Below are 26,840 nucleotides of genomic sequence, written 5' to 3' on the forward strand. Positions count from 1 at the left end.
TCTTTGTCTGAGAAAATAACTGTGGTGATATCTGGGACTAAATATATGCCATGTCCTTAGTGATGTTTGCTACCCATTGTCTCCCTTTATGAGGAAACAAGTGTTCCAGGCACAGAACGACTCCAAAGAAGGATGAACGTCCACAATTGAATGGTCATGGCCAGAAATGAAGTGGCAGCCGGATCAGACTGGGAAACTTAAGCTTCCATTAGACAATGAAGATGTGAGAATCTGGTACGTCCACAATTCACGGTTTCCTTAGATCCATGAAATTCCTTGTTGAATTTCAGTCAGAAAATGAAAACTCCGGAGCCTCTGTTCAGCAGGCCCGGGTGTAGCTCCCAGAGGCACACTGGTGCTCCTCTAGATTTTGGATAAAAATCGTTTTCATGGGAATAAGGAACCTAGATCCAGCCAGGTGGGTCTTGACAAACGAAATTGCTGCTTGTGCTGGCTATACTGACGTGCACCCAGCTGTGCTAGTCCATGGCTTATTCAGCACAGGAATCTGCATCAATTGAGCCAAGACAAAGGAAAGCTCAGGGAGGCAGCACCCGTTTAGAAAAGCATCTGTACTTTGAAGAGGAGGCCAATGATGTGAAAAGACATACCCATGGCAAATAGTTTTCATCATGGGCAGAATTTCACGGAGCAATATTGCTGGGAGAGAAAAGGCACCACCTGAGTGAGCCATGCTCAACAAAACTACCTAGGGCAGGAGCCCGGTTGCCCCCAGGCACTAGGCGTGTCAGGCCTCAGCATTGTAAGGAGAGTTCACTGAAGTCCCTGAGTGAAGTTTTCTCCGCTGTCCTACGTCTACGTTCCTAAAATTTACTCTGTGGTTTCTGATGATCCTGGGTTATGAACGGCCACCATTCACCGTTCTCCTTACACTCGTGCGTCTCCATCGACCTTAAAAGAAAGGGAGGACACACAACTGCTGGCTGGTAAATTCAGCAAAGTTTGTCTCAACACAAGAGACAGCTCTGTGGTGACCCGTCTTCCATGGTAAAACATTTCCTAGCGAATAAGTTATCTTCCCATCGCAATGACAATATGAGAGAATTGCCACCGATGGATTTGCCGCTGTGCCTACAAACATCATCTTGAGGCCATACAGTAGTGAAGCACGGGAACCCAGGCGCTTCACCCTTTACCCTAGACCAGTGAAACTCAGAGAAGCACTATAGACCTGTGAGACATGACGTTGCTGGAAGCATCAGTGTACAGAGGCATGGGAACCTCGAAGGAGCTTCTTCCGTGTGAATAAAACGCAGGCTGAACTTCATAGCAGGTTCCAGATTCTCAGGAATTCCACGGGCTGTATTGCTCAGAGCTAGAACCCACTGCTTGGGGCACACTTGAACTGAAAAATCTTGCTGGACTCACGGCTTTCCCAAAGACCCAAGATTCTCAAAGAGCGAGCGTAAGGTTGACGGAAAAAAAACTGCCGGTGGCGCCTTTTTGCCTTGAAACCGGCGAGAAGCAAGATTTTCCTTAAACCATGAATCTCAGAAACATTGTGATCGTGAAGGAAAACCAGGGAGAGCAGATGTACTTCCAATAATCCAACACTTAAATGAAACCTCAAACCTAAATCCTATCCTAAAACCAACCCTAATCCTAACCCTAACCTAGGTCAAAACCTAGCCCTAGGTCTAAACCTAAAAAGAGGTGTAACCCTAAGCCTAGGTCTAATTCTGTATACTCCTAAACTTAAACTGAACCCTAACCTAAGGCTCACCCTAAACCAAGCCCTAACCCTAACCATATGTCTACCCTAAGGCTAAGCCTAATCCTAACCCCAAATCTGATGTGAACATGCAGCTCCCCCTACAACTAACCTTACTCCTAACCGTCACCCTTCGCCTGAACCTAACTTAACTCTATCCATCACCTTCAATCCAAGCCTCCATATCACCGTTAATGTAATCCAATCCCTTAAACTAGACAGAGAGCTAAACTTATCCACAACCAAAACGGATGTAACACACAAGCCGCAAGCCTGACCCCAACTCTTAACCTCGCACACTTTCTAACCCTCACACAAATATTAACCCTAACCCATACCTAAACAGTCAAGTTTACCATAAGCCTAAATGAGACAATAGGTTCTTTCATCCTTAAGCACTCTTACCTAAAACCTCACACTCACCCTACATTTCATCCACAACCTTACCATAACCCGAATCCTCACGCAGCCGTAACTCGAACCTGAACTCGAACACTGTCTCTAAACATGCCCACATGCCTGTACCTATGCCCGTTTAAAGTTAACCCTAAACCAAAATCTTCGGTCCCACTATTTTGCAGCATTTTAAAGAGGTACACTGGGAAAGCTTTTTCTGCAAGGAAGAAACTGCAGGCGGCGTGGCTGAAATGAGAATATCATGCTGCACGAGCTCTTTGCCCTCAGATGTAGAAGTGTCATCATTGGGCTTTATAGAGAAACGGGACTTTAATAAGTGATCATCAACCTCTGTGAATTCCCTTTGTTCTAGACGCCTGAAATAAAGAGTTGTCCTGAGTCACATAAACCTCCACCGAGTGGTCTTAATGTGGCGCGGGAACATGCCGATATAAGAGAATTCCGAAGAAGGCTGAACGTCCACAATTGAATGGTCATTGCCAGAAATGAAGTGGCAGCCGGATCAGACTGGGAAACTTAAGCTTCCATTAGACAATGAAGATGTGAGAATCTGGTACGTCCACAATTCACGGTTTCCTTAGATCCATGAAATTCCTTGTTGAATTTCAGTCAGAAAATGAAAACTCCGGAGCCTCTGTTCAGCAGGCCCGGGTTTAGCTCCCAGAGGCACACTGGTGCTCCTCTAGAATTTGGATAAAAATCGTTTTCACGGGAATAAGGAATCTTGATCAAGCCAGGTGGGTCTTGATAAACGAAATTGCTGCTTGTGCTGGCTATACTGACAAGCACCCACCTGTGCTAGTCCATGGCTTATTCAGCACAGGAATCTGCATCAATTGAGCCAAGACAAAGGAAAGCTCAGGGAGGCAGCACCCGTTTAGAAAAGCATTTGTACTTCGAAGAGTCGGCCAATGATGTGAAAAGACATACCCATGGCAAATAGTTTTCATCATGGGCAGAATTTCACGGAGCAATATTGCTGGGAGAGAAAAGGCACCACCTGAGTGAGCCATGCTCAACAAAACTACCTAGGGCAGGAGCCTGGTTGCCCCCAGGCACTAGGCGTGTCAGGCCTCAGCATTGTAAGGAGAGTTCACTGAAGTCCCTGAGTGAAGTTTTCTCCGCTGTCCTACGTCTACGTTCCTAAAATTTACTCTGTGGTTTCTGATGATCCTGGGTTATGAACGGCCACCATTCACCGTTCTCCTTACACTCGTGCGTCTCCATCGACCTTAAAAGAAAGGGAGGACACGCAACTGCTGGCTGGTAAATTCAGCAAAGTTTGTCTCAACACAAGAGACAGCTCTGTGGTGACCCGTCTTCCATGGTAAAACATTTCCTAGCGAATAAGTTATCTTCCCATCGCAATGACAATATGAGAGAATTGCCACCGATGGATTTGCCGCTGTGCCTACAAACATCATCTTGAGGCCATACAGTAGTGAAGCACGGGAACCCAGGCGCTTCACCCTTTACCCTAGACCAGTGAAACTCAGAGAAGCACTATAGACCTGTGAGACATGACGTTGCTGGAAGCATCAGTGTACAGAGGCATGGGAACCTCGAAGGAGCTTCTTCCGTGTGAATAAAACGCAGGCTGAACTTCATAGCAGGTTCCAGATTCTCAGGAATTCCACGGGCTGTATTGCTCAGAGCTAGAACCCACTGCTTGGGGCACACTTGAACTGAAAAATCTTGCTGGACTCACGGCTTTCCCAAAGACCCAAGATTCTCAAAGAGCGAGCGTAAGGTTGACGGAAAAAAAAACTGCCGGTGGCGCCTTTTTGCCTTGAAACCGGCGAGAAGCAAGATTTTCCTTAAACCATGAATCTCAGAAACATTTTGATCGTGAAGGAAAACCAGGGAGAGCAGATGTACTTCCAATAATCCAACACTTAAATGAAACCTCAAACCTAAATCCTATCCTAAAACCAACCCTAATCCTAACCCTAACCTAGGTCAAAACCTAGCCCTAGGTCTAAACCTAAAAAGAGGTGTAACCCTAAGCCTAGGTCTAATTCTGTATACTCCTAAACTTAAACTGAACCCTAACCTAAGGCTCACCCTAAACCAAGCCCTATCCCTAACCATATGTCTACCCTAAGGCTAAGCCTAATCCTAACCCCAAATCTGGTGTGAACATGCAGCTCCCCCTACAACTAACCTTACTCCTAACCGTCACCCTTCGCCTGAACCTAACTTAACTCTATCCATCACCTTCAATCCAAGCCTCCATATCACCGTTAATGTAATCCAATCCCTTAAACTAGACAGAGAGCTAAACTTATCCACAACCAAAACGGATGTAACACACAAGCCGCAAGCCTGACCCCAACTCTTAACCTCGCACACTTTCTAACCCTCACACAAATATTAACCCTAACCCATACCTAAACAGTCAAGTTTACCATAAGCCTAAATGAGACAATAGGTTCTTTCATCCTTAAGCACTCTTACCTAAAACCTCACACTCACCCTACATTTCATCCACAACCTTACCATAACCCGAATCCTCACGCAGCTGTAACTCGAACCTGAACTCGAACACTGTCTCTAAACATGCCCACATGCCTGTACCTATGCCCGTTTAAAGTTAACCCTAAACCAAAATCTTCGGTCCCACTATTTTGCAGCATTTTAAAGAAGTACACTGGGAAAGCTTTTTCTGCAAGGAAGAAACTGCAGGCGGCGTGGCTGAAATGAGAATATCATGCTGCACGAGCTCTTTGCCCTCAGATGTAGAAGTGTCATCATTGGGCTTTATAGAGAAACGGGACTTTAATAAGTGATCATCAACCTCTGTGAATTCCCTTTGTTCTAGACGCCTGAAATAAAGAGTTGTCCTGAGTCACATAAACCTCCACCGAGTGGTCTTAATGTGGCGCGGGAACATGCCGATATAAGAGAATTCCGAAGAAGGCTGAACGTCCACAATTGAATGGTCATTGCCAGAAATGAAGTGGCAGCCGGATCAGACTGGGAAACTTAAGCTTCCATTAGACAATGAAGATGTGAGAATCTGGTACGTCCACAATTCACGGTTTCCTTAGATCCATGAAATTCCTTGTTGAATTTCAGTCAGAAAATGAAAACTCCGGAGCCTCTGTTCAGCAGGCCCGGGTTTAGCTCCCAGAGGCACACTGGTGCTCCTCTAGAATTTGGATAAAAATCGTTTTCACGGGAATAAGGAATCTTGATCAAGCCAGGTGGGTCTTGACAAACGAAATTGCTGCTTGTGCTGGCTATACTGACAAGCACCCACCTGTGCTAGTCCATGGCTTATTCAGCACAGGAATCTGCATCAATTGAGCCAAGACAAAGGAAAGCTCAGGGAGGCAGCACCCGTTTAGAAAAGCATTTGTACTTCGAAGAGTCGGCCAATGATGTGAAAAGACATACCCATGGCAAATAGTTTTCATCATGGGCAGAATTTCACGGAGCAATATTGCTGGGAGAGAAAAGGCACCACCTGAGTGAGCCATGCTCAACAAAACTACCTAGGGCAGGAGCCCGGTTGCCCCCAGGCACTAGGCGTGTCAGGCCTCAGCATTGTAAGGAGAGTTCACTGAAGTCCCTGAGTGAAGTTTTCTCCGCTGTCCTACGTCTACGTTCCTAAAATTTACTCTGTGGTTTCTGATGATCCTGGGTTATGAACGGCCACCATTCACCGTTCTCCTTACACTCGTGCGTCTCCATCGACCTTAAAAGAAAGGGAGGACACGCAACTGCTGGCTGGTAAATTCAGCAAAGTTTGTCTCAACACAAGAGACAGCTCTGTGGTGACCCGTCTTCCATGGTAAAACATTTCCTAGCGAATAAGTTATCTTCCCATCGCAATGACAATATGAGAGAATTGCCACCGATGGATTTGCCGCTGTGCCTACAAACATCATCTTGAGGCCATACAGTAGTGAAGCACGGGAACCCAGGCGCTTCACCCTTTACCCTAGACCAGTGAAACTCAGAGAAGCACTATAGACCTGTGAGACATGACGTTGCTGGAAGCATCAGTGTACAGAGGCATGGGAACCTCGAAGGAGCTTCTTCCGTGTGAATAAAACGCAGGCTGAACTTCATAGCAGGTTCCAGATTCTCAGGAATTCCACGGGCTGTATTGCTCAGAGCTAGAACCCACTGCTTGGGGCACACTTGAACTGAAAAATCTTGCTGGACTCACGGCTTTCCCAAAGACCCAAGATTCTCAAAGAGCGAGCGTAAGGTTGACGGAAAAAAAACTGCCGGTGGCGCCTTTTTGCCTTGAAACCAGCGAGAAGCAAGATTTTCCTTAAACCATGAATCTCAGAAACATTTTGATCGTGAAGGAAAACCAGGGAGAGCAGATGTACTTCCAATAATCCAACACTTAAATGAAACCTCAAACCTAAATCCTATCCTAAAACCAACCCTAATCCTAACCCTAACCTAGGTCAAAACCTAGCCCTAGGTCTAAACCTAAAAAGAGGTGTAACCCTAAGCCTAGGTCTAATTCTGTATACTCCTAAACTTAAACTGAACCCTAACCTAAGGCTCACCCTAAACCAAGCCCTATCCCTAACCATATGTCTACCCTAAGGCTAAGCCTAATCCTAACCCCAAATCTGGTGTGAACATGCAGCTCCCCCTACAACTAACCTTACTCCTAACCGTCACCCTTCGCCTGAACCTAACTTAACTCTATCCATCACCTTCAATCCAAGCCTCCATATCACCGTTAATGTAATCCAATCCCTTAAACTAGACAGAGAGCTAAACTTATCCACAACCAAAACGGATGTAACACACAAGCCGCAAGCCTGACCCCAACTCTTAACCTCGCACACTTTCTAACCCTCACACAAATATTAACCCTAACCCATACCTAAACAGTCAAGTTTACCATAAGCCTAAATGAGACAATAGGTTCTTTCATCCTTAAGCACTCTTACCTAAAACCTCACACTCACCCTACATTTCATCCACAACCTTACCATAACCCGAATCCTCACGCAGCCGTAACTCGAACCTGAACTCGAACACTGTCTCTAAACATGCCCACATGCCTGTACCTATGCCCGTTTAAAGTTAACCCTAAACCAAAATCTTCGGTCCCACTATTTTGCAGCATTTTAAAGAGGTACACTGGGAAAGCTTTTTCTGCAAGGAAGAAACTGCAGGCGGCGTGGCTGAAATGAGAATATCATGCTGCACGAGCTCTTTGCCCTCAGATGTAGAAGTGTCATCATTGGGCTTTATAGAGAAACGGGACTTTAATAAGTGATCATCAACCTCTGTGAATTCCCTTTGTTCTAGACGCCTGAAATAAAGAGTTGTCCTGAGTCACATAAACCTCCACCGAGTGGTCTTAATGTGGCGCGGGAACATGCCGATATAAGAGAATTCCGAAGAAGGCTGAACGTCCACAATTGAATGGTCATTGCCAGAAATGAAGTGGCAGCCGGATCAGACTGGGAAACTTAAGCTTCCATTAGACAATGAAGATGTGAGAATCTGGTACGTCCACAATTCACGGTTTCCTTAGATCCATGAAATTCCTTGTTGAATTTCAGTCAGAAAATGAAAACTCCGGAGCCTCTGTTCAGCAGGCCCGGGTTTAGCTCCCAGAGGCACACTGGTGCTCCTCTAGAATTTGGATAAAAATCGTTTTCACGGGAATAAGGAATCTTGATCAAGCCAGGTGGGTCTTGATAAACGAAATTGCTGCTTGTGCTGGCTATACTGACAAGCACCCACCTGTGCTAGTCCATGGCTTATTCAGCACAGGAATCTGCATCAATTGAGCCAAGACAAAGGAAAGCTCAGGGAGGCAGCACCCGTTTAGAAAAGCATTTGTACTTCGAAGAGTCGGCCAATGATGTGAAAAGACATACCCATGGCAAATAGTTTTCATCATGGGCAGAATTTCACGGAGCAATATTGCTGGGAGAGAAAAGGCACCACCTGAGTGAGCCATGCTCAACAAAACTACCTAGGGCAGGAGCCTGGTTGCCCCCAGGCACTAGGCGTGTCAGGCCTCAGCATTGTAAGGAGAGTTCACTGAAGTCCCTGAGTGAAGTTTTCTCCGCTGTCCTACGTCTACGTTCCTAAAATTTACTCTGTGGTTTCTGATGATCCTGGGTTATGAACGGCCACCATTCACCGTTCTCCTTACACTCGTGCGTCTCCATCGACCTTAAAAGAAAGGGAGGACACGCAACTGCTGGCTGGTAAATTCAGCAAAGTTTGTCTCAACACAAGAGACAGCTCTGTGGTGACCCGTCTTCCATGGTAAAACATTTCCTAGCGAATAAGTTATCTTCCCATCGCAATGACAATATGAGAGAATTGCCACCGATGGATTTGCCGCTGTGCCTACAAACATCATCTTGAGGCCATACAGTAGTGAAGCACGGGAACCCAGGCGCTTCACCCTTTACCCTAGACCAGTGAAACTCAGAGAAGCACTATAGACCTGTGAGACATGACGTTGCTGGAAGCATCAGTGTACAGAGGCATGGGAACCTCGAAGGAGCTTCTTCCGTGTGAATAAAACGCAGGCTGAACTTCATAGCAGGTTCCAGATTCTCAGGAATTCCACGGGCTGTATTGCTCAGAGCTAGAACCCACTGCTTGGGGCACACTTGAACTGAAAAATCTTGCTGGACTCACGGCTTTCCCAAAGACCCAAGATTCTCAAAGAGCGAGCGTAAGGTTGACGGAAAAAAAACTGCCGGTGGCGCCTTTTTGCCTTGAAACCGGCGAGAAGCAAGATTTTCCTTAAACCATGAATCTCAGAAACATTTTGATCGTGAAGGAAAACCAGGGAGAGCAGATGTACTTCCAATAATCCAACACTTAAATGAAACCTCAAACCTAAATCCTATCCTAAAACCAACCCTAATCCTAACCCTAACCTAGGTCAAAACCTAGCCCTAGGTCTAAACCTAAAAAGAGGTGTAACCCTAAGCCTAGGTCTAATTCTGTATACTCCTAAACTTAAACTGAACCCTAACCTAAGGCTCACCCTAAACCAAGCCCTATCCCTAACCATATGTCTACCCTAAGGCTAAGCCTAATCCTAACCCCAAATCTGGTGTGAACATGCAGCTCCCCCTACAACTAACCTTACTCCTAACCGTCACCCTTCGCCTGAACCTAACTTAACTCTATCCATCACCTTCAATCCAAGCCTCCATATCACCGTTAATGTAATCCAATCCCTTAAACAAGACAGAGAGCTAAACTTATCCACAACCAAAACGGATGTAACACACAAGCCGCAAGCCTGACCCCAACTCTTAACCTCGCACACTTTCTAACCCTCACACAAATATTAACCCTAACCCATACCTAAACAGTCAAGTTTACCATAAGCCTAAATGAGACAATAGGTTCTTTCATCCTTAAGCACTCTTACCTAAAACCTCACACTCACCCTACATTTCATCCACAACCTTACCATAACCCGAATCCTCACGCAGCCGTAACTCGAACCTGAACTCGAACACTGTCTCTAAACATGCCCACATGCCTGTACCTATGCCCGTTTAAAGTTAACCCTAAACCAAAATCTTCGGTCCCACTATTTTGCAGCATTTTAAAGAAGTACACTGGGAAAGCTTTTTCTGCAAGGAAGAAACTGCAGGCGGCGTGGCTGAAATGAGAATATCATGCTGCACGAGCTCTTTGCCCTCAGATGTAGAAGTGTCATCATTGGGCTTTATAGAGAAACGGGACTTTAATAAGTGATCATCAACCTCTGTGAATTCCCTTTGTTCTAGACGCCTGAAATAAAGAGTTGTCCTGAGTCACATAAACCTCCACCGAGTGGTCTTAATGTGGCGCGGGAACATGCCGATATAAGAGAATTCCAAAGAAGGCTGAACGTCCACAATTGAATGGTCATTGCCAGAAATGAAGTGGCAGCCGGATCAGACTGGGAAACTTAAGCTTCCATTAGACAATGAAGATGTGAGAATCTGGTACGTCCACAATTCACGGTTTCCTTAGATCCATGAAATTCCTTGTTGAATTTCAGTCAGAAAATGAAAACTCCGGAGCCTCTGTTCAGCAGGCCCGGGTTTAGCTCCCAGAGGCACACTGGTGCTCCTCTAGAATTTGGATAAAAATCGTTTTCACGGGAATAAGGAATCTTGATCAAGCCAGGTGGGTCTTGACAAACGAAATTGCTGCTTGTGCTGGCTATACTGACAAGCACCCACCTGTGCTAGTCCATGGCTTATTCAGCACAGGAATCTGCATCAATTGAGCCAAGACAAAGGAAAGCTCAGGGAGGCAGCACCCGTTTAGAAAAGCATTTGTACTTCGAAGAGTCGGCCAATGATGTGAAAAGACATACCCATGGCAAATAGTTTTCATCATGGGCAGAATTTCACGGAGCAATATTGCTGGGAGAGAAAAGGCACCACCTGAGTGAGCCATGCTCAACAAAACTACCTAGGGCAGGAGCCCGGTTGCCCCCAGGCACTAGGCGTGTCAGGCCTCAGCATTGTAAGGAGAGTTCACTGAAGTCCCTGAGTGAAGTTTTCTCCGCTGTCCTACGTCTACGTTCCTAAAATTTACTCTGTGGTTTCTGATGATCCTGGGTTATGAACGGCCACCATTCACCGTTCTCCTTACACTCGTGCGTCTCCATCGACCTTAAAAGAAAGGGAGGACACGCAACTGCTGGCTGGTAAATTCAGCAAAGTTTGTCTCAACACAAGAGACAGCTCTGTGGTGACCCGTCTTCCATGGTAAAACATTTCCTAGCGAATAAGTTATCTTCCCATCGCAATGACAATATGAGAGAATTGCCACCGATGGATTTGCCGCTGTGCCTACAAACATCATCTTGAGGCCATACAGTAGTGAAGCACGGGAACCCAGGCGCTTCACCCTTTACCCTAGACCAGTGAAACTCAGAGAAGCACTATAGACCTGTGAGACATGACGTTGCTGGAAGCATCAGTGTACAGAGGCATGGGAACCTCGAAGGAGCTTCTTCCGTGTGAATAAAACGCAGGCTGAACTTCATAGCAGGTTCCAGATTCTCAGGAATTCCACGGGCTGTATTGCTCAGAGCTAGAACCCACTGCTTGGGGCACACTTGAACTGAAAAATCTTGCTGGACTCACGGCTTTCCCAAAGACCCAAGATTCTCAAAGAGCGAGCGTAAGGTTGACGGAAAAAAAACTGCCGGTGGCGCCTTTTTGCCTTGAAACCGGCGAGAAGCAAGATTTTCCTTAAACCATGAATCTCAGAAACATTGTGATCGTGAAGGAAAACCAGGGAGAGCAGATGTACTTCCAATAATCCAACACTTAAATGAAACCTCAAACCTAAATCCTATCCTAAAACCAACCCTAATCCTAACCCTAACCTAGGTCAAAACCTAGCCCTAGGTCTAAACCTAAAAAGAGGTGTAACCCTAAGCCTAGGTCTAATTCTGTATACTCCTAAACTTAAACTGAACCCTAACCTAAGGCTCACCCTAAACCAAGCCCTAACCCTAACCATATGTCTACCCTAAGGCTAAGCCTAATCCTAACCCCAAATCTGATGTGAACATGCAGCTCCCCCTACAACTAACCTTACTCCTAACCGTCACCCTTCGCCTGAACCTAACTTAACTCTATCCATCACCTTCAATCCAAGCCTCCATATCACCGTTAATGTAATCCAATCCCTTAAACTAGACAGAGAGCTAAACTTATCCACAACCAAAACGGATGTAACACACAAGCCGCAAGCCTGACCCCAACTCTTAACCTCGCACACTTTCTAACCCTCACACAAATATTAACCCTAACCCATACCTAAACAGTCAAGTTTACCATAAGCCTAAATGAGACAATAGGTTCTTTCATCCTTAAGCACTCTTACCTAAAACCTCACACTCACCCTACATTTCATCCACAACCTTACCATAACCCGAATCCTCACGCAGCCGTAACTCGAACCTGAACTCGAACACTGTCTCTAAACATGCCCACATGCCTGTACCTATGCCCGTTTAAAGTTAACCCTAAACCAAAATCTTCGGTCCCACTATTTTGCAGCATTTTAAAGAGGTACACTGGGAAAGCTTTTTCTGCAAGGAAGAAACTGCAGGCGGCGTGGCTGAAATGAGAATATCATGCTGCACGAGCTCTTTGCCCTCAGATGTAGAAGTGTCATCATTGGGCTTTATAGAGAAACGGGACTTTAATAAGTGATCATCAACCTCTGTGAATTCCCTTTGTTCTAGACGCCTGAAATAAAGAGTTGTCCTGAGTCACATAAACCTCCACCGAGTGTTCTTAATGTGGCGCGGGAACATGCCGATATAAGAGAATTCCGAAGAAGGCTGAACGTCCACAATTGAATGGTCATTGCCAGAAATGAAGTGGCAGCCGGATCAGACTGGGAAACTTAAGCTTCCATTAGACAATGAAGATGTGAGAATCTGGTACGTCCACAATTCACGGTTTCCTTAGATCCATGAAATTCCTTGTTGAATTTCAGTCAGAAAATGAAAACTCCGGAGCCTCTGTTCAGCAGGCCCGGGTTTAGCTCCCAGAGGCACACTGGTGCTCCTCTAGAATTTGGATAAAAATCGTTTTCACGGGAATAAGGAATCTTGATCAAGCCAGGTGGGTCTTGATAAACGAAATTGCTGCTTGTGCTGGCTATACTGACAAGCACCCACCTGTGCTAGTCCATGGCTTATTCAGCACAGGAATCTGCATCAATTGAGCCAAGACAAAGGAAAGCTCAGGGAGGCAGCACCCGTTTAGAAAAGCATTTGTACTTCGAAGAGTCGGCCAATGATGTGAAAAGACATACCCATGGCAAATAGTTTTCATCATGGGCAGAATTTCACGGAGCAATATTGCTGGGAGAGAAAAGGCACCACCTGAGTGAGCCATGCTCAACAAAACTACCTAGGGCAGGAGCCTGGTTGCCCCCAGGCACTAGGCGTGTCAGGCCTCAGCATTGTAAGGAGAGTTCACTGAAGTCCCTGAGTGAAGTTTTCTCCGCTGTCCTACGTCTACGTTCCTAAAATTTACTCTGTGGTTTCTGATGATCCTGGGTTATGAACGGCCACCATTCACCGTTCTCCTTACACTCGTGCGTCTCCATCGACCTTAAAAGAAAGGGAGGACACGCAACTGCTGGCTGGTAAATTCAGCAAAGTTTGTCTCAACACAAGAGACAGCTCTGTGGTGACCCGTCTTCCATGGTAAAACATTTCCTAGCGAATAAGTTATCTTCCCATCGCAATGACAATATGAGAGAATTGCCACCGATGGATTTGCCGCTGTGCCTACAAACATCATCTTGAGGCCATACAGTAGTGAAGCACGGGAACCCAGGCGCTTCACCCTTTACCCTAGACCAGTGAAACTCAGAGAAGCACTATAGACCTGTGAGACATGACGTTGCTGGAAGCATCAGTGTACAGAGGCATGGGAACCTCGAAGGAGCTTCTTCCGTGTGAATAAAACGCAGGCTGAACTTCATAGCAGGTTCCAGATTCTCAGGAATTCCACGGGCTGTATTGCTCAGAGCTAGAACCCACTGCTTGGGGCACACTTGAACTGAAAAATCTTGCTGGACTCACGGCTTTCCCAAAGACCCAAGATTCTCAAAGAGCGAGCGTAAGGTTGACGGAAAAAAAAACTGCCGGTGGCGCCTTTTTGCCTTGAAACCGGCGAGAAGCAAGATTTTCCTTAAACCATGAATCTCAGAAACATTTTGATCGTGAAGGAAAACCAGGGAGAGCAGATGTACTTCCAATAATCCAACACTTAAATGAAACCTCAAACCTAAATCCTATCCTAAAACCAACCCTAATCCTAACCCTAACCTAGGTCAAAACCTAGCCCTAGGTCTAAACCTAAAAAGAGGTGTAACCCTAAGCCTAGGTCTAATTCTGTATACTCCTAAACTTAAACTGAACCCTAACCTAAGGCTCACCCTAAACCAAGCCCTATCCCTAACCATATGTCTACCCTAAGGCTAAGCCTAATCCTAACCCCAAATCTGGTGTGAACATGCAGCTCCCCCTACAACTAACCTTACTCCTAACCGTCACCCTTCGCCTGAACCTAACTTAACTCTATCCATCACCTTCAATCCAAGCCTCCATATCACCGTTAATGTAATCCAATCCCTTAAACAAGACAGAGAGCTAAACTTATCCACAACCAAAACGGATGTAACACACAAGCCGCAAGCCTGACCCCAACTCTTAACCTCGCACACTTTCTAACCCTCACACAAATATTAACCCTAACCCATACCTAAACAGTCAAGTTTACCATAAGCCTAAATGAGACAATAGGTTCTTTCATCCTTAAGCACTCTTACCTAAAACCTCACACTCACCCTACATTTCATCCACAACCTTACCATAACCCGAATCCTCACGCAGCCGTAACTCGAACCTGAACTCGAACACTGTCTCTAAACATGCCCACATGCCTGTACCTATGCCCGTTTAAAGTTAACCCTAAACCAAAATCTTCGGTCCCACTATTTTGCAGCATTTTAAAGAAGTACACTGGGAAAGCTTTTTCTGCAAGGAAGAAACTGCAGGCGGCGTGGCTGAAATGAGAATATCATGCTGCACGAGCTCTTTGCCCTCAGATGTAGAAGTGTCATCATTGGGCTTTATAGAGAAACGGGACTTTAATAAGTGATCATCAACCTCTGTGAATTCCCTTTGTTCTAGACGCCTGAAATAAAGAGTTGTCCTGAGTCACATAAACCTCCACCGAGTGGTCTTAATGTGGCGCGGGAACATGCCGATATAAGAGAATTCCGAAGAAGGCTGAACGTCCACAATTGAATGGTCATTGCCAGAAATGAAGTGGCAGCCGGATCAGACTGGGAAACTTAAGCTTCCATTAGACAATGAAGATGTGAGAATCTGGTACGTCCACAATTCACGGTTTCCTTAGATCCATGAAATTCCTTGTTGAATTTCAGTCAGAAAATGAAAACTCCGGAGCCTCTGTTCAGCAGGCCCGGGTTTAGCTCCCAGAGGCACACTGGTGCTCCTCTAGAATTTGGATAAAAATCGTTTTCACGGGAATAAGGAATCTTGATCAAGCCAGGTGGGTCTTGACAAACGAAATTGCTGCTTGTGCTGGCTATACTGACAAGCACCCACCTGTGCTAGTCCATGGCTTATTCAGCACAGGAATCTGCATCAATTGAGCCAAGACAAAGGAAAGCTCAGGGAGGCAGCACCCGTTTAGAAAAGCATTTGTACTTCGAAGAGTCGGCCAATGATGTGAAAAGACATACCCATGGCAAATAGTTTTCATCATGGGCAGAATTTCACGGAGCAATATTGCTGGGAGAGAAAAGGCACCACCTGAGTGAGCCATGCTCAACAAAACTACCTAGGGCAGGAGCCCGGTTGCCCCCAGGCACTAGGCGTGTCAGGCCTCAGCATTGTAAGGAGAGTTCACTGAAGTCCCTGAGTGAAGTTTTCTCCGCTGTCCTACGTCTACGTTCCTAAAATTTACTCTGTGGTTTCTGATGATCCTGGGTTATGAACGGCCACCATTCACCGTTCTCCTTACACTCGTGCGTCTCCATCGACCTTAAAAGAAAGGGAGGACACGCAACTGCTGGCTGGTAAATTCAGCAAAGTTTGTCTCAACACAAGAGACAGCTCTGTGGTGACCCGTCTTCCATGGTAAAACATTTCCTAGCGAATAAGTTATCTTCCCATCGCAATGACAATATGAGAGAATTGCCACCGATGGATTTGCCGCTGTGCCTACAAACATCATCTTGAGGCCATACAGTAGTGAAGCACGGGAACCCAGGCGCTTCACCCTTTACCCTAGACCAGTGAAACTCAGAGAAGCACTATAGACCTGTGAGACATGACGTTGCTGGAAGCATCAGTGTACAGAGGCATGGGAACCTCGAAGGAGCTTCTTCCGTGTGAATAAAACGCAGGCTGAACTTCATAGCAGGTTCCAGATTCTCAGGAATTCCACGGGCTGTATTGCTCAGAGCTAGAACCCACTGCTTGGGGCACACTTGAACTGAAAAATCTTGCTGGACTCACGGCTTTCCCAAAGACCCAAGATTCTCAAAGAGCGAGCGTAAGGTTGACGGAAAAAAAACTGCCGGTGGCGCCTTTTTGCCTTGAAACCGGCGAGAAGCAAGATTTTCCTTAAACCATGAATCTCAGAAACATTGTGATCGTGAAGGAAAACCAGGGAGAGCAGATGTACTTCCAATAATCCAACACTTAAATGAAACCTCAAACCTAAATCCTATCCTAAAACCAACCCTAATCCTAACCCTAACCTAGGTCAAAACCTAGCCCTAGGTCTAAACCTAAAAAGAGGTGTAACCCTAAGCCTAGGTCTAATTCTGTATACTCCTAAACTTAAACTGAACCCTAACCTAAGGCTCACCCTAAACCAAGCCCTAACCCTAACCATATGTCTACCCTAAGGCTAAGCCTAATCCTAACCCCAAATCTGGTGTGAACATGCAGCTCCCCCTACAACTAACCTTACTCCTAACCGTCACCCTTCGCCTGAACCTAACTTAACTCTATCCATCACCTTCAATCCAAGCCTCCATATCACCGTTAATGTAATCCAATCCCTTAAACTAGACAGAGAGCTAAACTTATCCACAACCAAAACGGATGTAACACACAAGCCGCAAGCCTGACCCCAACTCTTAACCTCGCACACTTTCTAACCCTCACACAAATATTAACCCTAACCCATACCTAAACAGTCAAGTTTACCATAAGCCTAAATGAGACAATAGGTTCTTTCATCCTTAAGCACTCTTACCTAAAACCTCACACTCACCCTACATTTCATCCACAACCTTACCATAACCCGAATCCTCACGCAGCCGTAACTCGAACCTGAACTCGAACACTGTCTCTAAACATGCCCACATGCCTGTACCTATGCCCGTTTAAAGTTAACCCTAAACCAAAATCTTCGGTCCCACTATTTTGCAGCATTTTAAAGAGGTACACTGGGAAAGCTTTTTCTGCAAGGAAGAAACTGCAGGCGGCGTGGCTGAAATGAGAATATCATGCTGCACGAGCTCTTTGCCCTCAGATGTAGAAGTGTCATCATTGGGCTTTATAGAGAAACGGGACTTTAATAAGTGATCATCAACCTCTGTGAATTCCCTTTGTTCTAGACGCCTGAAATAAAGAGTTGTCCTGAGTCACATAAACCTCCACCGAGTGGTCTTAATGTGGCGCGGGAACATGCCGATATAAGAGAATTCCGAAGAAGGCTGAACGTCCACAATTGAATGGTCATTGCCAGAAATGAAGTGGCAGCCGGATCAGACTGGGAAACTTAAGCTTCCATTAGACAATGAAGATGTGAGAATCTGGTACGTCCACAATTCACGGTTTCCTTAGATCCATGAAATTCCTTGTTGAATTTCAGTCAGAAAATGAAAACTCCGGAGCCTCTGTTCAGCAGGCCCGGGTTTAGCTCCCAGAGGCACACTGGTGCTCCTCTAGAATTTGGATAAAAATCGTTTTCACGGGAATAAGGAATCTTGATCAAGCCAGGTGGGTCTTGACAAACGAAATTGCTGCTTGTGCTGGCTATACTGACAAGCACCCACCTGTGCTAGTCCATGGCTTATTCAGCACAGGAATCTGCATCAATTGAGCCAAGACAAAGGAAAGCTCAGGGAGGCAGCACCCGTTTAGAAAAGCATTTGTACTTCGAAGAGTCGGCCAATGATGTGAAAAGACATACCCATGGCAAATAGTTTTCATCATGGGCAGAATTTCACGGAGCAATATTGCTGGGAGAGAAAAGGCACCACCTGAGTGAGCCATGCTCAACAAAACTACCTAGGGCAGGAGCCCGGTTGCCCCCAGGCACTAGGCGTGTCAGGCCTCAGCATTGTAAGGAGAGTTCACTGAAGTCCCTGAGTGAAGTTTTCTCCGCTGTCCTACGTCTACGTTCCTAAAATTTACTCTGTGGTTTCTGATGATCCTGGGTTATGAACGGCCACCATTCACCGTTCTCCTTACACTCGTGCGTCTCCATCGACCTTAAAAGAAAGGGAGGACACGCAACTGCTGGCTGGTAAATTCAGCAAAGTTTGTCTCAACACAAGAGACAGCTTTGTGGTGACCCGTCTTCCATGGTAAAACATTTCCTAGCGAATAAGTTATCTTCCCATCGCAATGACAATATGAGAGAATTGCCACCGATGGATTTGCCGCTGTGCCTACAAACATCATCTTGAGGCCATACAGTAGTGAAGCACGGGAACCCAGGCGCTTCACCCTTTACCCTAGACCAGTGAAACTCAGAGAAGCACTATAGACCTGTGAGACATGACGTTGCTGGAAGCATCAGTGTACAGAGGCATGGGAACCTCGAAGGAGCTTCTTCCGTGTGAATAAAACGCAGGCTGAACTTCATAGCAGGTTCCAGATTCTCAGGAATTCCACGGGCTGTATTGCTCAGAGCTAGAACCCACTGCTTGGGGCACACTTGAACTGAAAAATCTTGCTGGACTCACGGCTTTCCCAAAGACCCAAGATTCTCAAAGAGCGAGCGTAAGGTTGACGGAAAAAAAACTGCCGGTGGCGCCTTTTTGCCTTGAAACCGGCGAGAAGCAAGATTTTCCTTAAACCATGAATCTCAGAAACATTTTGATCGTGAAGGAAAACCAGGGAGAGCAGATGTACTTCCAATAATCCAACACTTAAATGAAACCTCAAACCTAAATCCTATCCTAAAACCAACCCTAATCCTAACCCTAACCTAGGTCAAAACCTAGCCCTAGGTCTAAACCTAAAAAGAGGTGTAACCCTAAGCCTAGGTCTAATTCTGTATACTCCTAAACTTAAACTGAACCCTAACCTAAGGCTCACCCTAAACCAAGCCCTAACCCTAACCATATGTCTACCCTAAGGCTAAGCCTAATCCTAACCCCAAATCTGGTGTGAACATGCAGCTCCCCCTACAACTAACCTTACTCCTAACCGTCACCCTTCGCCTGAACCTAACTTAACTCTATCCATCACCTTCAATCCAAGCCTCCATATCACCGTTAATGTAATCCAATCCCTTAAACTAGACAGAGAGCTAAACTTATCCACAACCAAAACGGATGTAACACACAAGCCGCAAGCCTGACCCCAACTCTTAACCTCGCACACTTTCTAACCCTCACACAAATATTAACCCTAACCCATACCTAAACAGTCAAGTTTACCATAAGTCTAAATGAGACAATAGGTTCTTTCATCCTTAAGCACTCTTACCTAAAACCTCACACTCACCCTACATTTCATCCACAACCTTACCATAACCCGAATCCTCACGCAGCCGTAACTCGAACCTGAACTCGAACACTGTCTCTAAACATGCCCACATGCCTGTACCTATGCCCGTTTAAAGTTAACCCTAAACCAAAATCTTCGGTCCCACTATTTTGCAGCATTTTAAAGAGGTACACTGGGAAAGCTTTTTCTGCAAGGAAGAAACTGCAGGCGGCGTGGCTGAAATGAGAATATCATGCTGCACGAGCTCTTTGCCCTCAGATGTAGAAGTGTCATCATTGGGCTTTATAGAGAAACGGGACTTTAATAAGTGATCATCAACCTCTGTGAATTCCCTTTGTTCTAGACGCCTGAAATAAAGAGTTGTCCTGAGTCACATAAACCTCCACCGAGTGGTCTTAATGTGGCGCGGGAACATGCCGATATAAGAGAATTCCGAAGAAGGCTGAACGTCCACAATTGAATGGTCATTGCCAGAAATGAAGTGGCAGCCGGATCAGACTGGGAAACTTAAGCTTCCATTAGACAATGAAGATGTGAGAATCTGGTACGTCCACAATTCACGGTTTCCTTAGATCCATGAAATTCCTTGTTGAATTTCAGTCAGAAAATGAAAACTCCGGAGCCTCTGTTCAGCAGGCCCGGGTTTAGCTCCCAGAGGCACACTGGTGCTCCTCTAGAATTTGGATAAAAATCGTTTTCACGGGAATAAGGAATCTTGATCAAGCCAGGTGGGTCTTGACAAACGAAATTGCTGCTTGTGCTGGCTATACTGACAAGCACCCACCTGTGCTAGTCCATGGCTTATTCAGCACAGGAATCTGCATCAATTGAGCCAAGACAAAGGAAAGCTCAGGGAGGCAGCACCCGTTTAGAAAAGCATTTGTACTTCGAAGAGTCGGCCAATGATGTGAAAAGACATACCCATGGCAAATAGTTTTCATCATGGGCAGAATTTCACGGAGCAATATTGCTGGGAGAGAAAAGGCACCACCTGAGTGAGCCATGCTCAACAAAACTACCTAGGGCAGGAGCCCGGTTGCCCCCAGGCACTAGGCGTGTCAGGCCTCAGCATTGTAAGGAGAGTTCACTGAAGTCCCTGAGTGAAGTTTTCTCCGCTGTCCTACGTCTACGTTCCTAAAATTTACTCTGTGGTTTCTGATGATCCTGGGTTATGAACGGCCACCATTCACCGTTCTCCTTACACTCGTGCGTCTCCATCGACCTTAAAAGAAAGGGAGGACACGCAACTGCTGGCTGGTAAATTCAGCAAAGTTTGTCTCAACACAAGAGACAGCTCTGTGGTGACCCGTCTTCCATGGTAAAACATTTCCTAGCGAATAAGTTATCTTCCCATCGCAATGACAATATGAGAGAATTGCCACCGATGGATTTGCCGCTGTGCCTACAAACATCATCTTGAGGCCATACAGTAGTGAAGCACGGGAACCCAGGCGCTTCACCCTTTACCCTAGACCAGTGAAACTCAGAGAAGCACTATAGACCTGTGAGACATGACGTTGCTGGAAGCATCAGTGTACAGAGGCATGGGAACCTCGAAGGAGCTTCTTCCGTGTGAATAAAACGCAGGCTGAACTTCATAGCAGGTTCCAGATTCTCAGGAATTCCACGGGCTGTATTGCTCAGAGCTAGAACCCACTGCTTGGGGCACACTTGAACTGAAAAATCTTGCTGGACTCACGGCTTTCCCAAAGACCCAAGATTCTCAAAGAGCGAGCGTAAGGTTGACGGAAAAAAAACTGCCGGTGGCGCCTTTTTGCCTTGAAACCGGCGAGAAGCAAGATTTTCCTTAAACCATGAATCTCAGAAACATTGTGATCGTGAAGGAAAACCAGGGAGAGCAGATGTACTTCCAATAATCCAACACTTAAATGAAACCTCAAACCTAAATCCTATCCTAAAACCAACCCTAATCCTAACCCTAACCTAGGTCAAAACCTAGCCCTAGGTCTAAACCTAAAAAGAGGTGTAACCCTAAGCCTAGGTCTAATTCTGTATACTCCTAAACTTAAACTGAACCCTAACCTAAGGCTCACCCTAAACCAAGCCCTATCCCTAACCATATGTCTACCCTAAGGCTAAGCCTAATCCTAACCCCAAATCTGGTGTGAACATGCAGCTCCCCCTACAACTAACCTTACTCCTAACCGTCACCCTTCGCCTGAACCTAACTTAACTCTATCCATCACCTTCAATCCAAGCCTCCATATCACCGTTAATGTAATCCAATCCCTTAAACTAGACAGAGAGCTAAACTTATCCACAACCAAAACGGATGTAACACACAAGCCGCAAGCCTGACCCCAACTCTTAACCTCGCACACTTTCTAACCCTCACACAAATATTAACCCTAACCCATACCTAAACAGTCAAGTTTACCATAAGCCTAAATGAGACAATAGGTTCTTTCATCCTTAAGCACTCTTACCTAAAACCTCACACTCACCCTACATTTCATCCACAACCTTACCATAACCCGAATCCTCACGCAGCCGTAACTCGAACCTGAACTCGAACACTGTCTCTAAACATGCCCACATGCCTGTACCTATGCCCGTTTAAAGTTAACCCTAAACCAAAATCTTCGGTCCCACTATTTTGCAGCATTTTAAAGAGGTACACTGGGAAAGCTTTTTCTGCAAGGAAGAAACTGCAGGCGGCGTGGCTGAAATGAGAATATCATGCTGCACGAGCTCTTTGCCCTCAGATGTAGAAGTGTCATCATTGGGCTTTATAGAGAAACGGGACTTTAATAAGTGATCATCAACCTCTGTGAATTCCCTTTGTTCTAGACGCCTGAAATAAAGAGTTGTCCTGAGTCACATAAACCTCCACCGAGTGGTCTTAATGTGGCGCGGGAACATGCCGATATAAGAGAATTCCGAAGAAGGCTGAACGTCCACAATTGAATGGTCATTGCCAGAAATGAAGTGGCAGCCGGATCAGACTGGGAAACTTAAGCTTCCATTAGACAATGAAGATGTGAGAATCTGGTACGTCCACAATTCACGGTTTCCTTAGATCCATGAAATTCCTTGTTGAATTTCAGTCAGAAAATGAAAACTCCGGAGCCTCTGTTCAGCAGGCCCGGGTTTAGCTCCCAGAGGCACACTGGTGCTCCTCTAGAATTTGGATAAAAATCGTTTTCACGGGAATAAGGAATCTTGATCAAGCCAGGTGGGTCTTGACAAACGAAATTGCTGCTTGTGCTGGCTATACTGACAAGCACCCACCTGTGCTAGTCCATGGCTTATTCAGCACAGGAATCTGCATCAATTGAGCCAAGACAAAGGAAAGCTCAGGGAGGCAGCACCCGTTTAGAAAAGCATTTGTACTTCGAAGAGTCGGCCAATGATGTGAAAAGACATACCCATGGCAAATAGTTTTCATCATGGGCAGAATTTCACGGAGCAATATTGCTGGGAGAGAAAAGGCACCACCTGAGTGAGCCATGCTCAACAAAACTACCTAGGGCAGGAGCCCGGTTGCCCCCAGGCACTAGGCGTGTCAGGCCTCAGCATTGTAAGGAGAGTTCACTGAAGTCCCTGAGTGAAGTTTTCTCCGCTGTCCTACGTCTACGTTCCTAAAATTTACTCTGTGGTTTCTGATGATCCTGGGTTATGAACGGCCACCATTCACCGTTCTCCTTACACTCGTGCGTCTCCATCGACCTTAAAAGAAAGGGAGGACACGCAACTGCTGGCTGGTAAATTCAGCAAAGTTTGTCTCAACACAAGAGACAGCTCTGTGGTGACCCGTCTTCCATGGTAAAACATTTCCTAGCGAATAAGTTATCTTCCCATCGCAATGACAATATGAGAGAATTGCCACCGATGGATTTGCCGCTGTGCCTACAAACATCATCTTGAGGCCATACAGTAGTGAAGCACGGGAACCCAGGCGCTTCACCCTTTACCCTAGACCAGTGAAACTCAGAGAAGCACTATAGACCTGTGAGACATGACGTTGCTGGAAGCATCAGTGTACAGAGGCATGGGAACCTCGAAGGAGCTTCTTCCGTGTGAATAAAACGCAGGCTGAACTTCATAGCAGGTTCCAGATTCTCAGGAATTCCACGGGCTGTATTGCTCAGAGCTAGAACCCACTGCTTGGGGCACACTTGAACTGAAAAATCTTGCTGGACTCACGGCTTTCCCAAAGACCCAAGATTCTCAAAGAGCGAGCGTAAGGTTGACGGAAAAAAAACTGCCGGTGGCGCCTTTTTGCCTTGAAACCGGCGAGAAGCAAGATTTTCCTTAAACCATGAATCTCAGAAACATTGTGATCGTGAAGGAAAACCAGGGAGAGCAGATGTACTTCCAATAATCCAACACTTAAATGAAACCTCAAACCTAAATCCTATCCTAAAACCAACCCTAATCCTAACCCTAACCTAGGTCAAAACCTAGCCCTAGGTCTAAACCTAAAAAGAGGTGTAACCCTAAGCCTAGGTCTAATTCTGTATACTCCTAAACTTAAACTGAACCCTAACCTAAGGCTCACCCTAAACCAAGCCCTAACCCTAACCATATGTCTACCCTAAGGCTAAGCCTAATCCTAACCCCAAATCTGGTGTGAACATGCAGCTCCCCCTACAACTAACCTTACTCCTAACCGTCACCCTTCGCCTGAACCTAACTTAACTCTATCCATCACCTTCAATCCAAGCCTCCATATCACCGTTAATGTAATCCAATCCCTTAAACTAGACAGAGAGCTAAACTTATCCACAACCAAAACGGATGTAACACACAAGCCGCAAGCCTGACCCCAACTCTTAACCTCGCACACTTTCTAACCCTCACACAAATATTAACCCTAACCCATACCTAAACAGTCAAGTTTACCATAAGCCTAAATGAGACAATAGGTTCTTTCATCCTTAAGCACTCTTACCTAAAACCTCACACTCACCCTACATTTCATCCACAACCTTACCATAACCCGAATCCTCACGCAGCCGTAACTCGAACCTGAACTCGAACACTGTCTCTAAACATGCCCACATGCCTGTACCTATGCCCGTTTAAAGTTAACCCTAAACCAAAATCTTCGGTCCCACTATTTTGCAGCATTTTAAAGAGGTACACTGGGAAAGCTTTTTCTGCAAGGAAGAAACTGCAGGCGGCGTGGCTGAAATGAGAATATCATGCTGCACGAGCTCTTTGCCCTCAGATGTAGAAGTGTCATCATTGGGCTTTATAGAGAAACGGGACTTTAATAAGTGATCATCAACCTCTGTGAATTCCCTTTGTTCTAGACGCCTGAAATAAAGAGTTGTCCTGAGTCACATAAACCTCCACCGAGTGGTCTTAATGTGGCGCGGGAACATGCCGATATAAGAGAATTCCGAAGAAGGCTGAACGTCCACAATTGAATGGTCATTGCCAGAAATGAAGTGGCAGCCGGATCAGACTGGGAAACTTAAGCTTCCATTAGACAATGAAGATGTGAGAATCTGGTACGTCCACAATTCACGGTTTCCTTAGATCCATGAAATTCCTTGTTGAATTTCAGTCAGAAAATGAAAACTCCGGAGCCTCTGTTCAGCAGGCCCGGGTTTAGCTCCCAGAGGCACACTGGTGCTCCTCTAGAATTTGGATAAAAATCGTTTTCACGGGAATAAGGAATCTTGATCAAGCCAGGTGGGTCTTGACAAACGAAATTGCTGCTTGTGCTGGCTATACTGACAAGCACCCACCTGTGCTAGTCCATGGCTTATTCAGCACAGGAATCTGCATCAATTGAGCCAAGACAAAGGAAAGCTCAGGGAGGCAGCACCCGTTTAGAAAAGCATTTGTACTTCGAAGAGTCGGCCAATGATGTGAAAAGACATACCCATGGCAAATAGTTTTCATCATGGGCAGAATTTCACGGAGCAATATTGCTGGGAGAGAAAAGGCACCACCTGAGTGAGCCATGCTCAACAAAACTACCTAGGGCAGGAGCCCGGTTGCCCCCAGGCACTAGGCGTGTCAGGCCTCAGCATTGTAAGGAGAGTTCACTGAAGTCCCTGAGTGAAGTTTTCTCCGCTGTCCTACGTCTACGTTCCTAAAATTTACTCTGTGGTTTCTGATGATCCTGGGTTATGAACGGCCACCATTCACCGTTCTCCTTACACTCGTGCGTCTCCATCGACCTTAAAAGAAAGGGAGGACACGCAACTGCTGGCTGGTAAATTCAGCAAAGTTTGTCTCAACACAAGAGACAGCTTTGTGGTGACCCGTCTTCCATGGTAAAACATTTCCTAGCGAATAAGTTATCTTCCCATCGCAATGACAATATGAGAGAATTGCCACCGATGGATTTGCCGCTGTGCCTACAAACATCATCTTGAGGCCATACAGTAGTGAAGCACGGGAACCCAGGCGCTTCACCCTTTACCCTAGACCAGTGAAACTCAGAGAAGCACTATAGACCTGTGAGACATGACGTTGCTGGAAGCATCAGTGTACAGAGGCATGGGAACCTCGAAGGAGCTTCTTCCGTGTGAATAAAACGCAGGCTGAACTTCATAGCAGGTTCCAGATTCTCAGGAATTCCACGGGCTGTATTGCTCAGAGCTAGAACCCACTGCTTGGGGCACACTTGAACTGAAAAATCTTGCTGGACTCACGGCTTTCCCAAAGACCCAAGATTCTCAAAGAGCGAGCGTAAGGTTGACGGAAAAAAAACTGCCGGTGGCGCCTTTTTGCCTTGAAACCGGCGAGAAGCAAGATTTTCCTTAAACCATGAATCTCAGAAACATTGTGATCGTGAAGGAAAACCAGGGAGAGCAGATGTACTTCCAATAATCCAACACTTAAATGAAACCTCAAACCTAAATCCTATCCTAAAACCAACCCTAATCCTAACCCTAACCTAGGTCAAAACCTAGCCCTAGGTCTAAACCTAAAAAGAGGTGTAACCCTAAGCCTAGGTCTAATTCTGTATACTCCTAAACTTAAACTGAACCCTAACCTAAGGCTCACCCTAAACCAAGCCCTAACCCTAACCATATGTCTACCCTAAGGCTAAGCCTAATCCTAACCCCAAATCTGGTGTGAACATGCAGCTCCCCCTACAACTAACCTTACTCCTAACCGTCACCCTTCGCCTGAACCTAACTTAACTCTATCCATCACCTTCAATCCAAGCCTCCATATCACCGTTAATGTAATCCAATCCCTTAAACTAGACAGAGAGCTAAACTTATCCACAACCAAAACGGATGTAACACACAAGCCGCAAGCCTGACCCCAACTCTTAACCTCGCACACTTTCTAACCCTCACACAAATATTAACCCTAACCCATACCTAAACAGTCAAGTTTACCATAAGTCTAAATGAGACAATAGGTTCTTTCATCCTTAAGCACTCTTACCTAAAACCTCACACTCACCCT

The sequence above is a fragment of the Tenrec ecaudatus genome, chromosome 1 (genome assembly GCF_050624435.1).
Source record: "Tenrec ecaudatus isolate mTenEca1 chromosome 1, mTenEca1.hap1, whole genome shotgun sequence".
Lineage (NCBI taxonomy): Eukaryota > Metazoa > Chordata > Mammalia > Afrosoricida > Tenrecidae > Tenrec > Tenrec ecaudatus.